This window comes from Pleurodeles waltl, chromosome 7, assembly GCF_031143425.1.
Source record: "Pleurodeles waltl isolate 20211129_DDA chromosome 7, aPleWal1.hap1.20221129, whole genome shotgun sequence".
NCBI lineage: Eukaryota > Metazoa > Chordata > Amphibia > Caudata > Salamandridae > Pleurodeles > Pleurodeles waltl.
Window position 1 is genome coordinate 562,822,369 of NC_090446.1, and position 27,567 is coordinate 562,849,935.

Sequence of the window (27,567 nt, forward strand, 5' to 3'; positions counted from 1 at the left end):
AACACAGCAGCACAAAAAACATAATGCATCACCACCACAACAAAATGCCAAACAACAAATATGCCCAAAATTTCATGTCACAGATATCCCCTCCAAAGGCATTGCCTTTTAAAAGAAATAGTAGTAAAACGTGATTGCACCCAACAGTGCCTCGACTTACCACCAATGACAATAAGTAGTGCCTGTCAAAAATGCGTTACGACCTGATCACTTAAATTTAAGCTTCCTTGTCAAACATGCTAAATAGACTACATGAGAACTCATTGCATCTAAGAAGAGAAAATTATCTGGACAAAAAGAATGTCATAATAAAGAATACCTTCATGTAAAAACCACTACAGAAAAATGTTAAGAAACAAATTTCAGGCGAATATCTTTTTAAAGAAACCATTACTGATAAAAGTTGTTACATAAAAAAGATTTCACTGAGAACCTATTACTGAAGAAAGTGTTAAACAAGAAGCACGTTAGAAAGAAAGCACTCGCAGGGGATAAGGTATGCAAGAACTACTTTACAAGGAATCCACTGAAGATTTTTATAAGGACAATTATATTTGCGGAGTAAATGGTATAGAGAGAAAAATACATAGAGATTTCTACTAATGACAACTGTTGCAGATAACTATCTGTACACAGAAGCTATCACTGAGGAAGTGTTACAGAGAAATATCTTTAGAGACAAACGGCTGTAGAAAATGTCAATAACATTTTTGGTATCCAAGCTGAGAAGCGCTGATGCTCCACCTAGCACAAAATAAAGTAGATACTGCGTGCACGGCTGTGCATGTCAATGTGACTTCCTGCTTATATTCCTCACCCTAACCCTAACTGTAAACTGAACCATACATGTTACCACTCCACTTCCTCAAACTTTAACCCCTTCGCTGCCAGGCCTTTTCCCCCTCCTGTGCCAGGCCCTTTTTTGCCTATTTGGGGCAGTTCGCGCTTAGGCCCTCATAACTTTTTGTCCACATAAGCTAACCAAGCCAAATTTGCGTCCTTTTTTTCCAACATCCTAGGGATTCTAAAGGTACCCAGACTTTGTGGGTTCCCCTGAAGGAGGCCAAGAAATTGGCCAAAATACAGTGAAAATTTCGTTTTTTTCAAAAAAATTGGAAAAAGGGGCTGCAGAAGAAGGCTTGTGGTTTTTCCCCTGAAAATGGCATCAACAAAGGGTCTGCGGTGCTAAACTCAGCAGCTTCCCAGCTTTCAGGAACAGGCAGACTTGAATCCGAAAACCCAATTTTTCAACACAATTTTGGCATTTTACTGGGGCATACCCCATTTGTGCAATTTTTTGTGCTTTCAGTCTCCTTCCAGTCAGTGACAGGAATGGTCATGAAACCAATGCTGGATCCCAGAAACCTAAACATTTCTGAAAAGTAGACAAAATTCTGAATTCAGCAAGGGGTCATTTGTGTAGATCCTACAAGGGTTTCCTACAGAAAATAACAGCTGAAAAAGAAAAATATTGAAATTGAGGTGAAAAAACCATCAATTTTTCTCTACGTTTTACTCTGTAACTTTTCCCTGCAATGTCAGATTATCGAAAGCAATATACCGTTACGTCTGCTGGACTCCTCTGGTTGCGGGGATATATAGGGTTTGTAGGTTCATCAAGAACCCGAGGAACCCAGAGCCAATAAATGAGCTGCACCCTGCAGTGCGTTTTCATTCTATACCGGGTATACAGCAATTCATTTGCTGAAATATAAGGAGTAAAAAATTGCTATCAAGAAAACCTTTGCATTTCCAAAAAGGGCCCAAGATAAGGTGTTGAGGAGCAGTGGTTATTTGCACATCTCTGAATTCCGGGGTGACCATAGTAGCACGTGAATTACAGGGAATTTCTCAAATAGATGTCTTTTTTACACACACTCCTATATTTGGAAGGAAAAAATGTAGAGAAAGACAAGGGGCAATAGTACTTGTTTTGCTAATCTATGTTCCCCCAAGTCTCCCGATAAAAATGGTACCTCACTTGTGTGGGTAGGCCTAGCACCCGCGACAGGATATGCCCCAAAACACAACGTGGACACATCACAGAAAACAGAGCTGTTTTTAGCAAAGTGACTACCTGTAGATTTTGGCCTCTAGCTCAGCCGCCACCTAGGGAAACCTACCAAACCTGTGCATTTCTGAAAACTAGAGACCTAGGGGAATCCAAGGAGGGGTGACTTGTGTGGCTCGGACCAGGTTCTGTTACCCAGAATCCTTTGCAAACCTCAAAATTTGGCTAAAAAAACACATGTTCCTCACATTTCTGTGGCAGAAAGTTCTGGAATCTGAGAGGAGCCACAAATTTCCTTCCACCCAGCGTTCCCCCACGTCTCCCGATAAAAATGATACCTCACTTGTGTGGGTAGGCCTAGCACCCGCAACAGGATATGCCCCAAAACACAACGTGGACACATCACAGAAAACAGAGCTGTTTTTAGCAAAGTGACTACCTGTAGATTTTGGCCTCTAGCTCACCCGTCACCTAGGGAAACCTACCAAACCTGTGCATTTCTGAAAACTAGAGACCTAGGGGAATCCAAGGAGGGGTGACTTGTGTGGCTCGGACCAGGTTCTGTTACCCAGAATCCATTGCAAACCTCAAAATTTGGCTAAAAAAACACATGTTCCTCACATTTCTGTGGCAGAAAGTTCTGGAATCTGAGAGGAGCCACAAATTTCCTTCCACCCAGCGTTCCCCCACGTCTCCCGATAAAAATGATACCTCACTTGTGTGGGTAGGCCTAGCGCCCGCGACAGGATATGCCCCAAAACACAACGTGGACATATCACAGAAAACAGAGCTGTTTTTAGCAAAGTGACTACCTGTAGATTTTGGCCTCTAGCTCAGCCGCCACCTAGGGAAACCTACCAAACCTGTGCATTTCTGAAAACTAGAGACCTAGGGGAATCCAAGGAGGGGTGACTTGCGGGGCTCGGACCAGGTTCTGTTACCCAGAATCCTTTGCAAACCTCAAAATTTGGCTAAAAAAACACATGTTCCTCACATTTCTGTGGCAGAAAGTTCTGGAATCTGAGAGGAGCCACAAATTTCCTTCCACCCAGCGTTCCCCCACGTCTCCCGATAAAAATGATACCTCACTTGTGTGGGTAGGCCTAGCGCCCGCGACAGGATATGCCCCAAAACACAACGTGGACATATCACAGAAAACAGAGCTGTTTTTAGCAAAGTGACTACCTGTAGATTTTGGCCTCTAGCTCAGCCGCCACCTAGGGAAACCTACCAAACCTGTGCATTTCTGAAAACTAGAGACCTAGGGGAATCCAAGGAGGGGTGACTTGCGGGGCTCGGACCAGGTTCTGTTACCCAGAATCCTTTGCAAATCTCAAAATTTGGCTAAAAAAACACATGTTCCTCACATTTCTGTGGCAGAAAGTTCTGGAATCTGAGAGGAGCCACAAATTTCCTTCCACCCAGCGTTCCCCCACGTCTCCCGATAAAAATGATACCTCACTTGTGTGGGTAGGCCTAGCGCCCACGACAGGATATGCCCCAAAACACAACGTGGACATATCACAGAAAACAGAGCTGTTTTTAGCAAAGTGACTACCTGTAGATTTTGGCCTCTAGCTCAGCCCCCACCTAGGGAAACCTACCAAACCTGTGCATTTCTGAAAACTAGAGACCTAGGGGAATCCAAGGAGGGGTGACTTGTGTGGCTCGGACCAGGTTCTGTTACCCAGAATCCTTTGCAAACCTCAAAATTTGGCTAAAAAAACACATGTTCCTCACATTTCTGTGGCAGAAAGTTCTGGAATCTGAGAGGAGCCACAAATTTCCTTCCACCCAGCGTTCCCCCACGTCTCCCGATAAAAATGATACCTCACTTGTGTGGGTAGGCCTAGCGCCCGCGACAGGATATGCCCCAAAACACAACGTGGACACATCACAGAAAACAGAGCTGTTTTTAGCAAAGTGACTACCTGGAGATTTTGGCCTCTAGCTCAGCCGCCACCTAGGGAAACCTACCAAACCTGTACATTTCTGAAAACTAGAGACCTAGGGGAATCCAAGGAGGGGTGACTTGTGTGGCTCGGACCAGGTTCTGTTACCCTGAATCCTTTGCAAACCTCAAAATTTGGCTAAAAAAACACTTGTCCCTCAAATTTCTGTGGCAGAAAGTTCTGGAATCTGAGAGGAGCTACAAATTTCCTTCCACCCAGCGTTCCCCCAAGTCTCCCGATAAAAATGATACCTCACTTGCGTGGGTAGGCCTAGCGCCGGCGACAGGAAACACCCCAAAGCGCAACGTGGACACATCCTAAATTTTGGAAAAAAACAGAGGTGTTTTTTGCGAAGTGCCTACCTGTAGATTTTGGCCTCTAGCTCAGCCGGCACCTAGGGAAACCTACCAAACCTGTGCATTTCTGAAAACTAGAGACCTAGGGGAATCCAAGGAGGGGTGACTTGCGGGGCTCGGACCAGGTTCTGTTACCCAGAATCCTTTGCAAACCTCAAAATTTGGCTAAAAATACACATGTTACTCACATTTCTGTGGCAGAAAGTTCTGGAATCTGAGAGGAGCCACAAATTTCCTTCTACCCAGCGTTCCCCCAAGTCTCCCGATAAAAATGATACCTCACTTGTGTGGGTAGGACTAGCGCCCACGAAAGGAAAGGGCCCAAAACACAACGTGGACACATCACATTTTTTTATAAAAAGCAGTGCCTACCTGTGGATTTTGGCCTGTAGCTCAGCCGACACCTGAGGAAACCTAGCAAACCAGTGCATTTTTGAAAACTAGAAACCCAGGGGAATCCAAGATGGGGTGACTTGCGGGGCTCTGACCAGGTTATGTTACCCAGAATCCTTTGCAAACATCAAAATTTGGCCCAAAAAACACTTTTTCCTCTCATTTCGGTGACAGAAAGTTCTGGAATCTGAGAGGAGCCACAAATTTCCTTCCACCCAGCGTTCCCCTAAGTCTCTCGATAAAAATGGTACATCACTTCTGTGGGTAGGCCTAGCGCCCACAAAAGGAAATGGCCCAAAACACAACGTGGACACAACATATTTTTCACAGAAAACAGAGGTGTTTTTTGCAAGGTGCCTACCTGTGGTGTTTGGCCTGTAGCTCAGCCGGCCCCAGGGGGGGGGGGTGGGGCAGAAATGCCCTAAAATAAATTTGCCCCCCCAACCCCCACCCTCCCCCGTCGGGAGCGACCCTTGCCTACGGGGTCGCTCCCCCTGCGTGACATTGGCACCAAAAAACAAATCCCCGGTGCCTAGTGGTTTCTGCCCCCTTGGGGGCAGGTTGACCTAAAATCAGCCAATCTGCCCCCAAGGGGGGCAGAAATGGCCTAAATACAATTTGTCCCTCAGGGGAGCGACTTTTGCCTGATGGGTCGCTCCCCATCTCTAAAAAAAAAAAACAAAGAAAAAAAAAAAGAAAAAAATGAAAAATTCCCCTGGCGCCTAGAGGTTTCTGCCCCCCCCCCCCCGGGGGGCAGATCGGCCTAATAATAGGCCGATCTGCCCCCCGGGGGGGCAGAAATGGCCTAAAATAAATTTGCCCCCCCAACACCCACCCCCCCCCGGGAGCGACCCTTGCCTACGGGGTCGCTCCCCCTGCGTGACATTGGCGCCAAAAAACAAATCCCCGGTGCCTAGTGGTTTCTGTCCCCTTGGGGGCAGATTGACCTAAAATTGACAAATCTGCCCCCAGGGGGGCAGAAATGGTCTAAATACAATTTGCCCCCCCAGGGGAGCGACCCTTGCCTGATGGGTCGCTCCCCATCTCTAAAAAAAGAAACAACAAAAAAAAAAAACACAAAAAAAAAATTGCCCTGGTGCCTAGAGTGTTCTGCCCCCCCCCCCCCCCGGGGGCAGTTCGGCCTAATAATAGGCCGATCTGTCCCCCGGGGGGCAGAAATGGCCTAAAATAAATTTGCCCCCCCCACCCCCCCCCCCGGGAGCGACCCTTGCCTACAGGGTCGCTCCCCCTGCGTGACATTGGCGCCAAAAAACAAATCCCCGGTGCCTAGTGGTTTCTGCCCCCTTGGGGGCAGATTGACCTAAAATTGGCCAATCTGCCCCCAGGGGGGCAGAAATGGTCTAAATACAATTTGCCCCCCCAGGGGAGCGACCCTTGCCTGATGGGTCGCTCCCCATCTCTAAAAAAAGAAACAACAAAAAAAAAAAAACACAAAAAAAAAATTGCCCTGGTGCCTAGAGTGTTCGCCCCCCCCCCCCCCCCGGGGGCAGTTCGGCCTAATAATAGGCCGATCTGTCCCCCGGGGGGGCAGAAATGGCCTAAAATAAATTTGCCCCCCCAACCCCCATCCCCTCCCCGGGAGCGACCCTTGCCTACGGGGTCACTGCCCCTGCGTGACATTGGCGCCAAAAAACAAATCCCCGGTGCCTAGTGGTTTCTGCCCCCTTGGGGGCAGATTGACCTAAAATTGGCCAATCTGCCCCCAGGGGGGCAGAAATGGTCTAAATACAATTTGCCCCCCCAGGGGAGCGACCCTTGCCTGATGGGTCGCTCCCCATCTCTAAAAAAAGAAACAACAAAAAAAAAAAACACAAAAAAAAAATTGCCCTGGCGCCTAGAGTGTTCTGCCCCCCCCCCCCGGGGGCAGTTCGGCCTAATAATAGGCCGATCTGTCCCCCGGGGGGGCAGAAATGGCCTAAAATAAATTTGCCCCCCCAACCCCCACCCCCCCCCCCCCCGGGAGCGACCCTTGCCTACAGGGTCGCTCCCCCTGCGTGACATTGGCGCCAAAAAACAAATCCCCGGTGCCTAGTGGTTTCTGCCCCCTTGGGGGCAGATTGACCTAAAATTGGCCAATCTGCCCCCAGGGGGGCAGAAATGGTCTAAATACAATTTGCCCCCCAGGGGAGCGACCCTTGCCTGATGGGTCGCTCCCCATCTCTAAAAAAAAAAAAAGAACCAAAAAAAAAAACACAAAAAAAAAATTTGCCCTGGCGCCTAGAGGTTTCTTCCCCCCCTGGGGGCAGATCGGCCTAATAATAGGCCGATCTGCCCCCAGGGGGGGCAGAAATGGCCTAAAATAAATTCCCCTCCCCCCCAGGGAGCGACCCTTGCCTAAGTGGTCGCTCCCTTTGCGTGAAATTCACGCAAAGAAAAAACTCCCTGGTGTCTAGTGGTTTCTACCCCCCTTGGGGGCAGATTGGCCTCATCAAAATAGGCCAATCTGCCCCCAAGGGGGGCAGAAATGGGCAAAATATAATTTTCCCCCAAGGGGAGCGACCCTTGCCTAAGGGGTCACTCCCCACCAAAAAAAAAAAAAATGAAAAAAAAAAAAAAAAATGGTCCCTGGTGCCTAGAGGTTTCTGCCCCCCCTGGGGGCAGATCGGCCTAATAGTAGGCCGATCTGCCCCCAGGGGGGGCAGAAAAGGCCTTCCCGAAAATATGCCCCCCTGGGAGTGACCCTTGCGTCAATAACCATTAAAAAAAAAAAAAATCCCTGGTGTCTAGTGGTTTCTACCCCCCTTGGGGGCAGATTGGCCTCATCAAAATAGGCCAATCTGCCCCCAAGGGGGGCAGAAATGGCCAAAATATAATTTTCCCCCAAGGGGAACGACCCTTGCCTAAGGGGTCGCTCCCCACCTCAATAAAAAAAAAAATGAAAAAAAAAAAAAAAAAAAAAAAAAAAGAGGTCCCTGGTGCCTAGAGGTTTCTGCCCCCCCTGGGGGCAGATCGGCCTAATAAGGCCGATCTGCCCCCAGGGGGGGCAGAAAAGGCCTTTTCAAAAAAATGCCCCCCCTGGGAGCGACCCTTGCCCAAGGGGTCGCTCCCTTTTGTCAATTTCTACGAAAAAAAAAAAAATCCCTGGTGTCTAGTGGGGTTTCAAAAACCGGATTGCAAGCAATCCGGCTTTTGAAACCCTCGGAGGGACTTCAAAGGGAAGGAAATACTTTTCCTTCCCTTTGAAGCCCCTCCGGGCCTCCCAAGTGATTGAAAAATAAACACTGTTTCCGCCCGCCGGCCCAGCGGGAAACAGGGCCTTTACCTTGACGTCGGCTCCTAATGGAGCCGGCGCCAATGTCGCAGTTGAGCAGGTGCAGCAGCACGTAATTCGGGCAGTGAAATGCACAACGGGGCTGTGCATGGGCAGTGGAGGGACCCCCGAGTCACCCATTCCGCCAGCCTTTCCCTGGCGGTGTAAACCACCAAGAAAAGGCTAGCAGAATGGGACTCATAATCCAGAGGGCTGCCCTGTTGGATTTGAAACGCCGAGACCGCCAGGCTGCCTGGTGGCAGTGTTTCAACCGTGCCGGCTCTGCCACTGTCATAATATGGCATGCGGACCGCTAATACCGCGAAGGTCTGTCCGCCACAGTGACTCTGGCGGTCCATGGAGCACCAGACTCATAATGAGGGCCCATGTCTGTAACCACTCTATTTAATTCATTCGCCTTTATGTATTAGTTATAGAGTATTGTTTTTCATTGTAACATCCTAAAAATGTTCCTTTCTAACAACATTTCTCTTTCACAGCTACCTTGTAAAGGTATTTTTTAAGGGGGGCGCAAACCTAGTTACGAGCTGCAGTCCTACACAATCCAAGAGTCTTGATGCCCTAGTCTAGGCGGACGCAGAGGCCATGGGTACATGTTCACAGAGCAGCATCCATGTTCAGCTGGAGTTAGCAGCCATGGGGCAAAGCATGTACTCAATGGATGTAGCTTTTCCTGCCACAATAACCAACTCTTAGGGATGTTGAATAGTCACACACGAGTTTTGCCCTGTATGTCACTAGTACTTCGTATGTGTTTCCTGCATTTGAGTACTAGATCACGAGTGCACACTATAAACTTGGTGGATAATATTAAGTGAGGAAGGAGCACCCCAGCAGCGTTTAACAGCAGTCAAGGAGGATCAGCCAGGAACCAAATATGACCTGGCTCGGACAACACCCAGCAATGGGCTGTCTGTTTATCTTCCTGCCTGCCTGGATACCAGTCTCTGGGACTTCAAAGCGCTGCTTTGGGGGCCCCTCACTTCAGTTAATCACACGCTGGCATTGCCTAGGATCTTGGTGTCTGCTGCAGACACCTATTCCAAGAGACTGAGCTGCCACTAAATGATGGGGTGGTGGCCTCCTCTGTGGAGATTTAATATGTAGTGCTCAAAGCAGCGTTTGAAGGAGCTCTATGTTCAGTTAATCACATGTGGACTCTATTCATGGGCCTGATGTCTGCTTCAGAGCCACCTGACAAGAGACTGCTCAGCTAGCGGGAGCTGTGGGGTTGTGCATTGGGGTATCCTGTGTGGGAATTGATTATGAAGTGTTCAGTAGACTAATTCAAGGCCCTCACCCCTCTTTTTAATCACTTGCTGAAGGTGTATGGGGTTTTGGTGCTTGATGAAGCATTCTGCGCCTAGAGAGGGGGACGTGTGTGTGTGCGTGTGGCGGGGAGGGGGGGCATTCAGTGGCTTGCAAGCCACCTCCTAAGTTCTGGGGCAATCAGCTGAGCTAAGCATAACTACCACGAAAGTCATAATTATGGAATTATGCACATGATGATGTATGGCCCCAATCTTTTCAGTTATTACGTGGATCAATTTTTCCTGGTGGGTTCGCACACAGTAATCGTAGGTCTGGTAATAGAGACGCATTCCCGTAGTGACGGTATTACCACCTTCAAGGTGGCGCTCAGACTATGGCCCTCATTACAACCCTGGCGGTCGGAAATAAAGCGGCGGTAATACCGCCAACAGGCCCGCAGTAACAAATATGAAATTATGACCACGGCGGAAACCGCTCAGAATGACAGCCACTTTAACACACCGACCACCAGGGCAAAACCAACAGGCACCACGGCGGTAACCACCAACAGCCAGGCGGAAGACAATGTTCCGCCCACGGTAATATGACACACCTAGCCACCATCTTTTCCGGGCGGTACCAACGACATCAAAAGCCTGGCGAAAACAGAACACAGAAGGCAAACGACTTACCTCTGGAGATTCAGGGAAGAAACACGCCGCCATGGAACCCGAGCTGCACATGTTCCCCAGGCTCTTCTACCTTCTGCTCCATTATGAACACCAACGCCGGCGAAGACGACGACGGTGAGTACTGCCGCCTAGCGCACAGGGAATGGGGGAGGAAAAAGAGAGTGACACACACATACAACACCCCAACCCCGAACACCATACACACAACCAGATGCAGTAACATAACATATGCACCCTGTACCCCTCAGGAATAATGCAAGGACAACTACTATAGTGCAAAAAGGCTGTAATAAGATAAATATAGGTGAAATACGTGTATCAAAATAAAAAAGGATATACATATTTACAATGTAAGGGACACTGCCCAGTCCTCATTGTCCGTGGGCCACATGGCCACTTCACAAAGTCCAAGGCCCAACCTCACTCCTGCAACAACACGGAAAGAACACTGCAGGGGCATCAGGTCAAAAATAGACAGGCACCTCAGGGGGATGGGGAATGGGGAGTGCAAGGCCACAGTCTCTCAAGTGGGTGATTTGCCCACTGCTTGGTCCTGGGGAGTGCAAGGCCACAGTCTCTCAAGTGGGTGATTTGCCCACTGGTTCTGGAGGGGGCATTATGCCCAGTGATCTTCATCCTGGGAAGGATGGGGTGAGTGGATGGCTTCTCCACCGGTTCTGGAGGGGGCATTGTGCCCAGTGATCTTCATCCTGGGAAGGATGGGGTGAGTGGATGGCTTCTCCACTGGTTCTGGAGGGGGCAACATGCCCTGTGATGCAAATCTTGGGGAGTGCAAGGTCACAGTCTCTCACCTGGGTGTCAGACCCACAGGATTTGCTGGGGCCAGGCCGCACTGCAGCCCATGGACGCAGGACTACACACTGTCCGCTGGCGAGGACGGCTGCTCAGTGGTGGCAGTGGCGGTGCTGGTGGCGGTGCTGGCAGTGGTGGGGGGAGGCTCCTGCCCTTTCCATGCAGCCTCTGACGGCTGCCCACTGGTGCTGCTGCTTCTGGCAGTGGTGGGGGGAGGCCCCAGCCCTTCCCCTGCAGCCTCGGACAGCTGCCCACTGGGGCTGCTGCTGCTGGCAGTGGTGCTGGTGGCAGTGCTGGCAGTGGTGGGGGGAGGCTCCAGCCCTTCCCCTGTAGCCTCGGATGGCTGAACCACCATTGTTGGTTGTGGGGGCTCCGACAGAGTCCCAGCACCAGGCCTCTTGTCCTTTTTCCCTGCTGGTGCAGGCCCCTTGCCCTTCATGACAGCAGCTGGGGATGGCTCTTTGCTCCTTATGGCAGCAGCTGGGGATTGCTCCTTGACCTTCCTCTCAGCAGCCGGGGAGTGCTCCTTGCCCTTCCATTTTGCAGCTGGGGGTGCCTCCTTGCCCTTCCCTGCAGCAGCTGGGGATGCCTCCTTGCCCTTCCTTTGTGCAGCTGGGGGTGCCTCCTTGCTCTTCCCTGCCGCAGCTGGGGGTGCCTCCTTGTCCTTCCTTGCAGCACTTGGTGCAGGCACCCTATCAGTGTGGCTGCCTGGTGCCCGGAATCCTCTCCCACCTGGTGTAGCTGTGGACAGTACTGTGCCCCTGGACTGGGTGGCTGAGGTGCTTACCTGGATTTCGACCACCCTGGCCTGACGTGAGGGACCGGAGGGAGAGGTAGGGAAGAGGTCAAAGGTGGAGAGGAAAAGCTTCCTAGGGACATTGGGGTGGGAAGAGGGAGATGGCTTGGGAGTGGAGGAAGAGGAAGTGGTTGTAGGAGGTGTCAGTCTGCTGTGTTTGGTTGCAGGTGCATGGGCTGGATGTGTTGTGAGGTGGATGGCTGTTGGGTGTCTGAGAGCTTGCATTTGAGTACCTTGGGAGGAAGGGGCAGAGACACAGTGGGAGAGGACCCAGGGGACGTGTGCATGGAAGTGGGGTTTGTGATTGCCAGTGAGGGGTGTGTGCTGTTAGGTGTGCTGGTGATGGTGGTACTGGATGAGGATGTAGTGCATGCAGGTGTGAGTGTAGATGCAACAGGGAGGGAGGTGGGTGATGAGGAGGAGGGGGACACAGTGGAGGCAGTGGATGTTGGTATGTCTGCATCTGGATGGTGTTTGTGTGAATGCCTGTGGGATGAAGTGTGGTGCTTGTGTTTGCCATGTCCACTCTTGTGTATTGTCCTGGGTGCATGCTCGTCTGCCGGTGTGCCTGGGATAGGTTGGGGTTGAGGGGAATGGGACTGGGTAGACGAAGTTGGAGGGGGGAGGCTAGAAACAGGAACAATGTCTGCCATCAGAGAGGAGGCCAGAGCCTGGATTGATCTCTGTTTCGGCCCCTATGCCAGTGTGAATGCCCTCCAGGAATGCATTTGTCTGTTGTATTTGAGCTACCAGCCCCTTGATGGCATTCACAATGGTTGACTGCCCAACAGAGATGGATCGCAGGAGGTCAATAGCCTCCTCACTCAGGGCAGCAGGGCTAACTGGGGCGGGGCCTGAGGTGCCTGGGGTGAAGGAGATGCCCACCCTCCTGGGTGAGCGGGCACGGGCAACTCGCTGACAGGCTGCTGTGAGGGCAGTGCTGGTATGGGGGTGGTGGCTGTACCTGTAGCTGGGGTGGGCACAGAGGTGGCCGCCACCACCAGGGCGCTTCCATCGGAGGAGGAATCTGTGTCCGAACTGTCTCCTCCTGTCTTCGCGGTGGTGCCCCCCTCACCCTCCATCCCACTGGTGCCCTCACCGTCAGTGGCTTTGGCCTCCTGGGTCCTGTGGGATGCAGCTCCCGCCGTCGCCGGTGCCTCTGCTCCTCCGCCAGATGATGCTAATGCACATAAGGACAGGGTGACAAAACAAAAAGGGGGGGAAGAGACAAAGGATACACTTGGTCAACGGGGGAAACAACACCACCTTTGGCGTACACGACACACACACACAGGGAGCTTCCATCGGAGGAGGAATCTGTGTCCGAACTGTCTCCTCCTGTCTTCGCGGCGGTGCCCCCCTCACCCTCCATCCCACTGGTGCCCTCACCATCAGTGGATTTGGCCTCCTGGGTCCTGTGGGATGCAGCTCCCGCCGTCGCCGTTGCCTCTGCAACTCCGCCAGATGATGCTAATGCACATAAGGACAGGGTGACAAAACAAAAAGGGGGGGAAGAGACAAAGGATACACTTGGTCAATGGGGGAAACAACACCACCTTTGGCGTACACGACACACACACACAGGGCACAGCCCTACGCACTAGGCAATGCACTACCAGTCACAATGCTAGTCACCAGGCCATGGATAGGGACACCTAACGCCAATTGCAGCAGACCTGAGAGCCACAGAACCCTGCCCAGTAGTGGATGCCTACTAGCTTGGTAGGAGGTATATTACACCAGAACCCTGCCCAACATGGGACCTACTCGGCAATGTCAGTCCTGGCCTAGGGGCACCCACAAGCCCACATCCCCCAACCGGATACCACCCACCAGACACAAGTTGTATATTGGCACACTGTTCTCACCCCATTGTGGCTGCTGTGATGCCCCCAAGCGCCCATCCGGCTCTGGATAGGCCACTGCCAGGATGCGGGCCATCGGGGGAGGTCAGGGTTCGACGGGCACCCCTTCCTCGTTGGGAGGCCATCCCTAGCTGGGCCTCTGCCGTCTTCCCAGCCCAGGGTCTCAGGTCCTCCGACCGTTTGTGACAGTGGGTGCTCAGCATGCTGTAGAACCCCAGGGTCCGCACGTCCTTGGCGATGGCACTCAATATACCCTTTTTCTGATGGGTGCTGACCTGCAGGGAATTAGACACAGGGAAATGTATTAGTCGGACCATCCTGCCTGTTACACTCATGGCCCACCATGCCCCTTCCCATCCCCATTAGCACAGACCTGGCCCACCATACATGCTGCACGCTGCCCAGGGCCCATCCACTAACCCCCCCTACATGAGGCCTTCACACACAGCACTCCATGCATTCACGCCCCATGCATCGTACTCATGGTGTACTCGCCTGTTGGTCTGGAGGCCCATACAGCATTCGGTACTGGGGTAGGACCCCATCCACCAGTCCCTCCAACTCCGCCGAGGTGAAGGCAGGGGCCCTTTCCTCAGTGACACGAGCCATGGTCAGTTCCAGACACAGGTCACAGCAGCACATGCAGTGTAGGTCCTCTCCTGTTGAAGGTCAGGTAGCAAGTGAGTGAACAGATAGAAAATGGCAGAGACGTCCGCGGCGGTGCATACCGTCACCGCCGGCGTAGATCACCATTGGCCACTGTACCCTATAGGGCCCGATGATAACCAATGAGGAGTTGCACAGCGGTTTTACACCGTCTCCCGCAACGGCGCACAATGTCAGCGAAATGACCTCCTTTCCACCTGTCCCTCCAAACAGGACAGGTGGATGCCAGTTCAGGGGGGGGGTGCAGGCCATGGTTCATAACTGCGTCACAGTACACATATGCACCATTGGGACCTCTCAAACAAATTACTGTTACAGTCAAAACATTCATTGAAGTGTAGTGGTTGGAAAGAAGAGATACTGACCAGCTGCTCACCATTTTGCCCACAGATTGCAACCGCTGTGGATAAATAGGAGATGGAGACATCCCCCATGTACAGACCCCTACTGGACTTGGCAACAGTAGAGGACAGGCACATTATCCTTCCCTATAGACTGGACAGGGCCACAATCACAGAGCTGTGTGCCCAATTGGAGCCTGACCTAATCTCTACTATCCGTCAGCCCGTCTTGTGCAAGTGCCATCAGTGCTCCATTTCCTGGCAACTGGCTCCCTCCAAGGGACAGTGGGCTTAGCAGCAGGAATGTCTCAGCCAATGTGTCAGAGTCACCAGATCCTCAGGGTCTGCGCATGTTCCCAACACGTCCATCACTGAACAGCTCCAAGACTCTGATAGATAAATCACAGAGGCTAAGAGAGTTCAAGAGGGGAAGAGGGGATTAGGAAAGGAAACAGCTGGGAAGGAGACCTGTAGTAAGAAAAAGGTTAGAACACACAATATGAAAATTATATCTCCTGAAATCAATACTAGACTATGATTCTAAGCATAGTCATTCTGAAAACATGAACAATCTAAGAATTAAGTTTAAAATGACTAAGTTTCAAGATGGCCGAATACCTGTAAGGGAATCAAGATAGATTAAATGAAAACTTTCTTATTCAAGTACTTTCCTTTACATGAGAATCAGAAAAACATTCTGACTAAATTTTAAACCATTCATATAAATCCTTTTTTGAGAATGCATGCTAGGACCATACAATATTGCATCTAGAAACTCTGATCTTCTGTGTACTCTTAAAATGTTTCAACACAAATTGTGCATATTGTAGATTTATATATATATGTATATAGTAAACACCATAAAAGGATTGTGCACCATGAATAACACAATATGGATTCAGGAAAAACAAATAATAAAACTTGTCAACTCGAATATTACATGATAAATATCTTAGAATAGTGGCATACAATAAACAACATGAATTAAACTTGAGGAGAGAATTGTGCGTCTTGCCGATTCGAGTATCACCATGTAAAAAGCCAAGAAATGGTAGTACACAATGAATATCAAAGTCAAATCATCATTAAACGAATTGCGCGTCTTGCCGATTCGTAAACCACAATGTAAATGCTAAGAAATAACAGCTCACAATGAATAACAAGATCAAAGTACAATTAAACGAATCGCGCGTCTTTTGCCGATTCTTAAGCCACCATGTAAATGTCAAGAAATGGTAGCGCGCAATGAACAACAAAGTTAAAACATCATAAAACGAGTCGCGCGTCTTGCCGATTCTTAAACCACCATGCAACTGTCAAGAAATGGTAGCGCGCAATGAATAACAAGATTAAATTATCATGAAGCGAATCGCGCGTCTTGCCGATTCGCAAGTCACCCTGCAAATGTCACAAACACTCAAGCGCATATTTCACATGCGCAAAGTACTCTGTCAAATCATAAAAGAATTAGGCCCAAGAACATGAGAGTTCTCGATAATGGCGTCGGGAGGCCAGCCCAACCACCGTCTTACCGCCCAGAACAAGGATCTCCAAATGAAGAATGAAAGTCAGATGTCTGGAAGATCAAACAGGCCACCGGTACAGGAGCTGAGGAAATAGCTGCTGCTCTGCACCGGGATCTCTGAATAGTGAGCACTTGGAGCTGGGCTGGCTCCTTTTTATAGAGTCTTGGCCCAGCCCACAACCACACCCAGGCATGTTGCAGGCAAAGCCTCTAGAAGGCCCTGGAACGGGACCACACCCTAACACACTCTGAAAGCCTGCAGCAATACATTGCAAATGAACAGCATTTGTAAGCACATTAAAAATAAGTCTTCAGGATTGAACTCTGCAATGCAAAAGGTTAAACAACAACATATCAGCACAATGCATAAATTACATTGTTTTGAGAGTGCTGGGTTTTTGCATTCTAGTCGCCAATAGAGCGCGCACTGCCCTGGTGTTGACACAATGTTCTCAATAGTGCTGACCAGAGTGCTGTCTGCCCAAATTAAACACATGCGCAGCTACTTTGTTTTTCCTCAGATAGAGGATTTGGCCACAGTGAAAGCTGATTTCTATGCAATGAGACATATCCCCAACATTTTTGGGGCAATTGATGGTACACATATTGCATTTGTCCCCACCGCCCGGTGAAATGAACAGATCTTCAGAAATCGAAAGAGCTTTCACTCGATGAATGTGCAGATGGTGTGCCTGGCAGACCAGTACATCTCCCACGTCAATGCTAAATATCCTGGGTCGGTGCATGATGCCTTTATCCTGAGGAATAGCAGCATCCCAAATGTGATGGGCCAACTCCAGAGGCACAGGGTGTTGCTAATAGTTGAGCCCTTGTTCCAACCCAGTATATGTTAGGGTATGGGTATGGTGTGGGCCCTAAGGGTTGGTGTGTAGCTAACAGTTGTCCCTCGATATTTGCAGGTGACTCTGGTTACCCCAACCTTTCATGGCTACTGACCCCTGTGAGGAATCCCAGGACAAGGGCAGAGGAACGTTACAATGAGATGCATGGGTAAACAAGAAGAATTATAAAGAGGACCTTTGGCCTCCTGAAGGCCAGGTTTCGTTGCCTCCATCTAACAGGTGGATCCCTGTACTACTCACCCAAGAAGATCTGCCAGATCATCGTGGCATGCTGTATGTTGCACAACCTTGCCTTACGTCGCCAGGTCCCTTTTCTGCAGGAGGATGAGGCTGGAGATGGCCGTGTGGCACTGTTAGGTGCAATCACCTTTTACTATTATTTTTTTTAAAAGCCAAGGCCTCTGGAGGGGATATGTGTGACATGAAATTTTGGGCATATTGTGTGGCATTTTGTTGTGGTGGTGATGCGTTATGTTTTTTGTGCTGCTGTGTTTTTGTATGACATTATTCAAATGTTATGTTACTGTACTATGGGGGTCTTGCATTCTGTTTTGACTGCTCTGCCTTTACGTTTTAAAGCTTATGTTGCTTATGATAGTGTATTCTGTTCTATTGCTAACTTTCAAATGCCAACAAATAAAGCTGCATTTCCAGACAAAGGCAGCAGCTGGTTTAAAACTTCATGTGACAAACAACTGGTTGCTACTAAGGCTGGCTGTAAAACTTTGTTGTTCCAGCCTCTTCAACTAAGACACCAAATAACCCGCCAAAACTGTGGTGGAGACTTGTCTTATCTTAGCGCTTGGGTGCTCGCACTGCAGGGGGTCCCTGTAATCTTGTGTATTTGTTTCAAACGCCCTTTTGAGGTTTAGGTTAGACTTTATGTCATGCAGGGATGGTCCTCTAAATGAGCCTTGTCACCTCCGTGCACAATAATTGAACCTTGTGGTCTTACCAAGGCCCTGGCCATACAGAACAACAGCAACGCTGGATCGAGGGCTGCTGCAGACTGCCTAAACCAACACGCAGCTCCTGGAGCTGTAGAAAGAGTTACACTTCAACAAGTACCTCTGCCGGCCAAGGAGGGTAGAGATTGCCGCCCTGATGGACCTGACCGATCAGCAGGTAAAGGTTTGATTCCAAAACCGCCACATGAAGCGCAAGCGCCAGACCCAGCAGTGCTTTAAATGGTCCGGTACTGAGTACCGGCACTTTTTTATTTTTGAAAGGGATAGTATCGTCATATCTCAAGAAAAACGTAATACTTTTAATTGGAGAGTACCGGCACTTCTCAGAAACAATCAGGTACGCTATTACAGAGTACCTGCACTTCTATTTTTTCCATTTAAAGCACTGAGACCCAGTGCAAGGAGAAGCAGAACAGGGTGGGCAAAGGCAAAGGACTGGAGGAGGGAGGAGGGAGGAGGGAGGATGAGGACGAGAAATCCCTCTTTGAGCAAGCCCTGAGCAGCGTGGCGGGCACCCTTTTGGAGCAGGAGGGCTACACCTTCCAGCAGAACTCGCTCCCCCCAGCAGCAACAATTGTCCCAGAACGGGCACATTGCGGCTCCCAGAGCTACCCTTCATCGACTTTAATCGCCAGGAGAAACATCGGAAACATTTCTCACGTCCTGACCATAATGGCGCAGAACTGCGCAGCTGGCCTAGACAGTGGCAGTCCAGAGGCCCTGAATGTGCTATCCTTGCAGGACTTCAATGCGTTCTCCTTGGAACGTCTGCCAGCAACTTTCAGGGGCAGTCTCCCCGAACCTGTCGAACTCCCTCGAAGGCACCGTGGACATCTCAGCCGACAGTTTTAACTTTTTCACAGACACTTTTACCACCATCGACTTGCAGTATCTGACTTACTGTGTGAGCAACTGTAGGAAAGTACCATCTTGCCTGGCATGTTACCCCCATATTTCACTGTATATATGTTGTTTTAGTTGTATGTGTCACTGGGACCCTGCCAGCCAGGACCCCAGTGCTCATAAGTGTGCCCTGTATGTGTTCCCTGTGTGATGACTAACTGTCTCACTGAGGCTCTGCTAACCAGAACCTCAGTGGTTATGCTCTCTCTTTGCTTTCCAAATTGTCACTAACAGGCTAGTGACCAATTTCACCAATTCACATTGGCATACTGGAACACCCTTATAATTCCCTTGTATATGGTACTGAGGTACCCAGGGTATTGGGGTTCCAGGAGATCCCTATGGCCTGCAGCATTTCTTTTGCCACCCATAGGCAGCTATGACAATTCTTACACAGGCCTGCCACTGCAGCCTGAGTGAAATAACACCCACGTTATTTCACAGCCATTTACCACTGCACTTAAGTAACTTATAAGTCACCTATATGTCTAACCTTTACCTGGTAAAGGTTGGGTGCTAAGTTACTTAGTGTGTGGGCACCCTGGCACTAGCCAAGGTGCCCCCACATTGTTCAGGGCAAATTCCCCGTACTTTGTGAGTGCGGGGACACCATTACACGCGTGCACTATACATAGGTCACTACCTATGTATAGCGTCACAATGGTAACTCCGAACATGGCCATGTAACATGTCTAAGATCATGGAATTGTCAATGGCATTGGGGAGACAATTCCATGATCCCCAGAGTCTCTAGCACAGACCCGGGTACTGCCAAACTACCTTTCCCGGGGTTTCACTGCAGCTGCTGCTGCTGACAACCCCTCAGACAGGTTTCTGCCCTCCTGGGGTCCAGCCAGGCTTGGCCCAGGAAGGCAGAACAAAGGACTTCCTCAGAGAGAGGGTGTTACACCCTCTCCCTTTGGAAAAAGGTGTCAGGGCTGGGGAGGAGTAGCCTCCCCCAGCCTCTGGAAATGCTTTGATGGGCACAGATGGTGCCCATCTCTGCATAAGCCAGTCTACACCGGTTCAGGGATCCCCCAGCCCTGCTCTGGCGCGAAACTGGACAAAGGAAAGGGGAGTGACCACTCCCCTGACCTGCACCTCCCAGGGGAGGTGCCCTGAAATCCTCCAGTGTGCTCCAGACCTCTTCCATCTTGGAAACAGAGGTGCTGCTGGCACACTGGACTGCTCTGAGTGGCCAGTGCCAGCAGGTGATGTCAGAGACTCCTTCTGATAGGCTCTTACCTGTGTTGCTAGCCTATCCTCCTTCCTAGGTAGCCAAACCTCCTTTTCTGGCTATTTAGGGTCTCTGCTTTGGGGAATTCTTTAGATAACGAATGCAAGAGCTCATCAGAGTTCCTCTGCATCTCTCTCTTCACCTTCTGCCAAGGAATCAACCGCTGACTGCTCAGGAAGCCTGCAAAACCGCAACAAAGTAGCAAAGACGACTACTGCAACCTTGTATCGCTGATCCTGCCGCCTTCTCGACTGTTTTCCTGGTGGTGCATGCTGTGGGGGTAGTCTGCCTCCTCTCTGCACTAGAAGCTCCGAAGAAATCTCCTGTGGGATGGCGGAATCCTCCCCCTGCAACCGCAGGCACCAAAAGAACTGCATCACCGGTCCTCTGGGTCCCCTCTCAGCATGACGAGCGTGGTCCCTGGAACTCAGCAACTCTGTCCAAGTGACTCCCACAGTCCAGTGACTCTTCAGTCCAAGTTTGGTGGAGGTAAGTCCTTGCCTCCCCACGCTAGACTGCATTGCTGGGTACCATGTGATTTGCAGCTGCTCCGGCTCCTGTGCACTCTTCCAGGATTTCCTTTGTGCACAGCCAAGCCTGGGTCCCCGACACTCTAACCTGCAGTGCACAACCTCCTGAGTTGTCCTCCGGCGTTGTGGGATCTCCTTTTGTGACTTCGGGTGAGCTCCGGTTCACTCCTCTTCGTAGTGCCTTTTCCAGCACTTCTGCAGGTGCTGCCTGCTTCTGTGAGGGCTCTCTATCTTACTGGGCACCCCCTCTGTCTCTTCACGCAATTGGCGACATCCTGGTCCCTCCTGGGCCACAGCAGCATCCAAAAACCCTAACTGCGACCCTTGCAGCTAACAAGGCTTGTTTGCAGTCTTTCTGCGTGGGAACACCTCTGCAAGCTTCTTCACGACGTGGGACATCCATTCTCCAAAGGGGAAGTTCCTAGTCCTCTTCGTTCTTGCAGAATCCACAGCTTCTACCATCCGGTGGCAGCTTCTTTGCACCCTCAGCTGGCATTTCCTGGGCATCTGCCCAACCTCGACTTTGTCGCGACTCTTGGACTTGGTCCCCTTGTCCCACAGGTACTCTTGTCCGGAAATCCACTTTTGTTGCATTGCTGGTGTTGGTCTTCCTTGCAGAATTCCCCTATCACGGCTTCTGTGCTCTCTGGGGAATATAGGTGCACTTTACACCTAATTTTCAGGGTCTTGGGGTGGGCTATTTTTCTAACCTTCACTGTTTTCTTACAGTCCCAGCGACCCTCTACAAGCTCACATAGGTTTGGGGTCCATTCGTGATTCGCATTCCACTTTTGGAGTATATGGTTTGTGTTGCCCCTATACCTATGTGCTCCTATTGCAATCTATTGTGACTGTACATTGCTTCCATTACTTCCTTTTTGCTATTACTGCATATTTTTGGTATTGTGTAGATATATCTTGTGTATATTTGCTATCCTCATACTGAGGGTACTCACTGAGATACTTTTGGCATATTGTCATAAAAATAAAGTACCTTTATTTTTAGTGTATCTGTGTATTGTGTTTTCTTATGATATTGTGCATATGACACCAGTGGTATAGTAGGAGCTTTGCATGTCTCCTAGTTCAGCCTAAGCTGCTCTCCATAGCTGCCTTCTATCAGCCTAAGCTGCTAGAAACACCTCTTCTACACTAATAAGGGATAACTGGTCCTGGTACAGAGTGTAAGTACCCCTTGGTACCCACTACAAGCCAGTCCAGCCTCCTACAGCAACTCACGGGAACCCTTAGTAACGGGTTATGCCTTGTTTTTTCAAGGAGTGTTTTTTCTTCTTCTGTTGCTGGTCAGTACTTTTTGATTCATGATGTCTGTTTCAGAGCTAGCAATGCTTTTTTGCGATTTTATATTTCTATTTCTGTCAGTCTCAAGTCACCACCTTCTGAGCAAATGTCTGATAGCAACACATGAGACAGGGATGAAAGTGGATATTTTTTAATTTTATTTAGAACCACGTTAGGAAGCATTGTGAAAGTATTTTAATAAAGTAAGGTTTGCTACAAGTAGGTCTTTTCCAATTTTTTTTCACCTCCCCACTCACAAGCCCCTACTGAAATCACTACAAGGGGAGAAAAAAAGACGTACTTTCCATCAGAAATTCTACTTCTACCACACCACACCACACATTCACTGAGTTCAGAATTATCTGCTTTCCAGCAAAAACAGACAAGTATCTTAAACGTTTTAAAAAAATGTTGTATTACAGCAATTTTATATTTTGGTGTGGCCTTGTAAATGGGACTCTGAAGATGTTTAATCCTGCACACAACAGGTGAGGTTATTTTGTAAATAGAGGTAAGACAATCTTTAAAACCCAAGGGAAGTAGATAGTAAGGGCCTGATTTATGAAAATCTAACGCCACCTTTGCGTCATTTTTTTTTACACAAAAATGGCGCAAACTTACTAAATAGAATTTAGTTTTCGCCACTTTTGCGTTAAAAAATTACGCAAATGCGGCACAAACTTTTCATAAATCGGGCCCTAAGTGCCTAAACTATTGTAAACCTCATACAATAAACAAAGGACAAGCATAAACCAAGTTTTTACTTCAGTGACTGTGGCTCTATATTTAGAGTTTTTGAAAGGTCTATGGTCCTCCAGGGAGGGGTTCAAATAATGTCTGCTGAACAAGTTCGGTATTTTTTTACTGTTACTAACAGGTCCTTCCTCAAACCGACCTAAAAGCAGGAAAACAAAAGTTTCCTAATGTTCATTTAGCGAAAGACGTCATGTGAGTGAGTCTGATGCGGGTTCTCGTGATTCTGAGAGCTTTAACTTTAAAACCATCCCGTACCCCGAACATATGATTAAGTAGGACGCCCACTAATTATTTTGCATGCACTGCCTTTCCTCAGGGTGTGCAGCCAGTTCGGCCCTCCCCAGGGACCAGTGGCTTCTTTCCCAGACATTCTAAGCACAAAAAACAGCTTGCTTAGCAGCTGAAACTCCAAGGTCCTCTGCACCCCTGAAAACAAACATGGCGATATTGTGCAAATAACTCTTTAGAGTTTTGCATATGTTTTCTAAGTCACTAAAATGTACCTCTTGTTGAGCAAGACGCCTTTTAATTTGCCAACATGCACTTGTATTCTTAATTGATATTTAATTATAAAATGTATACGTATTCTAGTATATATCCACATCACATAGACATGCTTATGCTTTCAAACGCTTTCATATGTAGGAACAGCTATATATATGCATAGTGTGGACACATTACAAGCCATACAAACATGCATAAGGTACACAAAAGCATTACAAGCACACCCAAAACATACAGGCATACACGACGCACAGTCAGAAGATACACACTCAAACATGCACATAAAAAGCACACACATAATGTAAACATAAACACATGTAACGTGCACACATACAAGCACATAATATGTGCACATAATATACACACACCCACTCACGCTGTAAACATTCGAGAACAGATAATGGACATATACAAGGGACACAGTATACGCACCCAAATAATGTACTGTTGTGTGTATGATCCCTGAGGGTTTTTTTAATACTTGTTACAGCCTGCTAATTATGCACAGGCCTCACTTTGTAAGGGTGGGTGCAGAAATATGTGTTTGGGGTTTCATTTCATAGCATTGGGGTGCTTCAACCATTGATTGTTTCACCCTGGGTTCTCACTTTGTACTTTGACATCTGCTAATCATGTTTGAGCCCTCTCGTGGGAAGATTGGAGCAAGCATCTGCATTTGGGGGTTTCATTTAATAGCATTGGGATGCTTCAACAGTTGATTGTGTCACTCTGGGTTGTCGCTTCATACTTTGACATCTGCTAATCATGTTTGAGGCCTGTGACATGCAAAAACAAAACAGAGGTTGAAAGTTCATTGTTTGACGTAAGTAGTAACAAGCAGTCCAGATAAGATAATAGGGGTGGTGAGCAGCAACTCCTATAGAAAATATGTATCGGAATGAAGACCCCCTATTGGACCGTCGGGCCTCACTTATCTTCCCCTTACACACAGTTTCCCTTCTCAAGACAACAATGACTTGTGTTTTTGAAGGTCATGCTCTATGGCCTCGCTGACCCTTTCTATACGTGTTTTTTTTTTTTTAAAAGCACCTTTGAACAACTCTCTAGGTTATGCAACTTTCGGGGAGGGTGAGTGGGGCTGTGTATTTTTACTGCTCCTCCCTCTGATGAGGCACACTACAGCCGCATGGCTGTGACAGCCTGAACATGCCCATGTTCTCTTAGGCGCAGAAACATGGCGTACACCTGCAGGGCAGCCACTGGGCAAGGACCCTGGCACATGACTAACACGTGATCACATGATGTCACAACCCACATGACTCACCTACACCTATGTCAGTTCCAGGGTGGGCTCTCAGGGGGACCGGAAGTCCCGGTAATGGATGGGATGCCACATCCAGGGCGGGACAACTGTCACTTTTGAGTTTGATGAGTAGCGGGTTCCCCATATTCTACTTATGTTTATACATCTAATAATATTGCTACACGCTACCGTCATGGTATTCCATCAGCTGCACCTAATGCTGTTAGATTACACAACTCCGACAACAAGAATTTTAGGGGGTCATTACGACCTCGGCGGTCTTTTCGCCAGACCGCCGAGGTACCGCCGTGCTGAAGACCACCAGTGGTGGCGGTCTTCCGCTCGGCCTATTATGACCGTTGGCTGCTCTCCGTCCTTGTTCCGACGGAGAGCCGCCAACAGCCATACTGGCGGGAGGTGGGGAAGTGGAGGTTGCTCCACCGCCACGCCAACAGAACACCGCCCAGCGAATCACGTCCAGTGATTCACCGTGGCGGTGTTCTGTTGGCGTTGTGGTGTTGGCGGAGCTGCCCCCATGGCTCCCGTCCCCTCCCGGAGGATCGTCGGACCAGGTAAGTCGATCGTCCGTGAGGGGGGTGGGGGGGTTTTGTGTGGGTGCATGGGGGTGTGCGTCTGTGTATGTAGAGGGGGTGTGTGAGTGAATGGATGCCTGCGGGGGTGTTGTGTGTATGGGAATGAGTGCGTGTATGTATGTGGGTATTTCTGTATGGATGTGTGCGTGTATGTTTGAGTGTGTGTGCGTGAGAGTGTGTAGGTGGTGCCTGCGTGCGTGTCGTGTGGGTATGGGTGATGTGATGTTGGGGGTCGGGGTGGGGAGGGGGGCCCTGACACCTTTGGGGGGTGGCAGGGGTGGTGGGGGGTGTAGGGGAGGGAGTCGGGGTGGGTGTGGGGGGTGGAAGAGACCCCTATCAGTGAATTTCCTGGCACTGATAGTGCTTACCGCCATGGTTTTCATGGCGGTTCAGACTGCTGGAAAACCGCGGCGGTAAGCCGGGTCAAAATACCGCCAGCGGTATAGTGACGGACGCCGGGCTGGAGACCCAGGTCTCCAGCTCGGCGGTCGTCTCCGCCCTGGTGGGCGGAACGGAGAACCGGCGGATGACCATGGCGGTAACCGCCATGGTCATAATTCCCCAAAGTAAGACCGCCAGCCTGTTGGCGGTCTTACCGCCGGTTTAACACCGACCGCCAGGGTTGTAATGACCCCCTTACTCTCCAGATCTCAAATATATGTCTTTCATTAAGCAGATTGGAATCCCAAAAATGGACATATTAGTCTGGCCATGGAGCAAACTAATGCGAGATTTGTATCTGCAGAGGTTCCATTTGAGTCTCCCTCTTATTACTTTCCAAGTCTCAATTGAGCACTATAATTACTCCGGAAGCTTCTGATTTAATTATTGGTTTTGGGGATCACTCAAATCAATCTTCTGTAATATGGCTGGGATTAGATTGAAACAAGATAATCCAAACTAAGTGAATTTTATTCAGAATTCACTTACAAGAAACCTGGCAATTAGTACATTTAAGTAGACAGCTATACATCTTATTGCACTTCAGCCTCTCTGCCACTTTTGGGCAGGTTAAGGTGGGGTCTAGCAATATTAATAGCAACAGACTTCCCTGGAAAAGCCACAAAGGGCTATCTGGATTCTCCTCATTATCAATTTTTGTTGTTTGTGCTAACTAGCAAATGTAAGATTCTAATTTATAATTGTTATAAAAATTTGGATGACCACCAGAAATCATCCACTGTTCTCGCTATTCTCGTACTGAAGGAAATCTGGAGGCTTTTTTTACATTTAAGAAGAGGATACTAGCAACCTCTGGGTAGGTGACATCAATGCGCGCCTCTATATGCTGCCACTCAAACAGGTCTTTTGGGGTGGTTATGGTGGCTACCGCAGAGGAGGCTGAGCAGATCTTTATGGAGAGGCAATTAATAATTTCTTTATAAAATATCATTTCATTTTTCCCAGTGGCGTATGCCCAGGTGCTACCAATTTACCTCTGACATTTACAGACAAAGGCTTATGCAGTATAATTGATTATATTTTCAGCACACACAATTTGTGGGCATTTGTTGACAACTTTCCAATTATCCAAAGTTGTTCAAGTGACTATAATCCTTTTACTATTAAAATCCCGTCTTGCAGTAAACCCCAATGTGATAACTAATGACTGTGAGGTGGTTAGGGCAAACGGGAAAACAATTAAATGGAATATTGTTGATGCTGTTCTTCTTGTCACAGAAATGGTGAAGAAAAATATGGGGTTCAAGTACCTGGGTATATTTGTAATGAAAGACCCTCAACTGTTCTATAGAAAAACCTGGCCGCTATCTTGGAACGATTTGTGACATGTACAGCACTGGAGAGCCTTGCCGCTCTCCCTCCTTGGCCGGGCAGTGATGTTCAAAATTATGACACTGCCACGGATGGTCTGTGCCCTACAGAATACCCCCTACCTAATTCCCAAGAAATTCTTCATCAGAACGGAGGCCACACTCAGACTCCACCTCTGGGTTACTGGCCTTCTTCGCACAGCCCTCCAGAAATTAACTAGAGACATATACGATGGAGGTATAAGCATGGGCGTCAATTCATCAAAAGGCCAGGTGTAGCAGAAATACACACACATTCACACATTCTCACATAAAAACACACTCTCACCGGCAAGCATGCATACAACATACATGGCAGAAAACCAGGAAATTAGAGCCACAATCTACGTCCATAAGGAAAAGCTGACCTTGTGTTTCAGGCACTGATTTTGCCACCTCTGAGGTCAAGGGTAGCAAAGGGAGTGCCAGGAGTCGCAAGGGGCAAGCCAGGGGTCGCAGCTGTGATTCATCCATTGTGTTTAGGTACAGGTTGGACACAGCCATATGCGATTAGGAGCACTGCTGCAAGGACTCTAGCACAAACATCCAAAGGGGATAAAACTGCTACTTATTCTGTCCAGTTAACAGGTGCCTTACAGCCTGTTCATGTCAAGTGCACTGCTTTTATTGTGAGCTAGACTTGAGTGGGTCATAAAGAGCACTAAAAATCCGTCTGGGGAAAGCACCAGAGGATTTCCTTAAAACAAATAATACTGGGACACAATGAAAGAGTTTCCCTCATGTCTCAACATTATGTTTTTTTTATCACTATGATGAACAGCGCACACAAAACACTGACATCACAGTCACTGAAAGTGAAACCAGTAGGCGCCATTCGGCACCAACTGGTTTCACTTTGATCAGTGCCTATGGGCATGACTGA

At 48.9% G+C, this 27,567-nt stretch overlaps 1 pseudogene; it reads left to right on the forward strand.

The window, feature by feature from the left end:
- The first annotated feature begins 15,982 nt into the window (after positions 1-15,982).
- LOC138246932 (homeobox protein Hox-A2-like) lies at positions 15,983-26,866 on the forward strand (annotated as a pseudogene).
- The last annotated feature ends 701 nt before the right edge of the window (positions 26,867-27,567 follow it).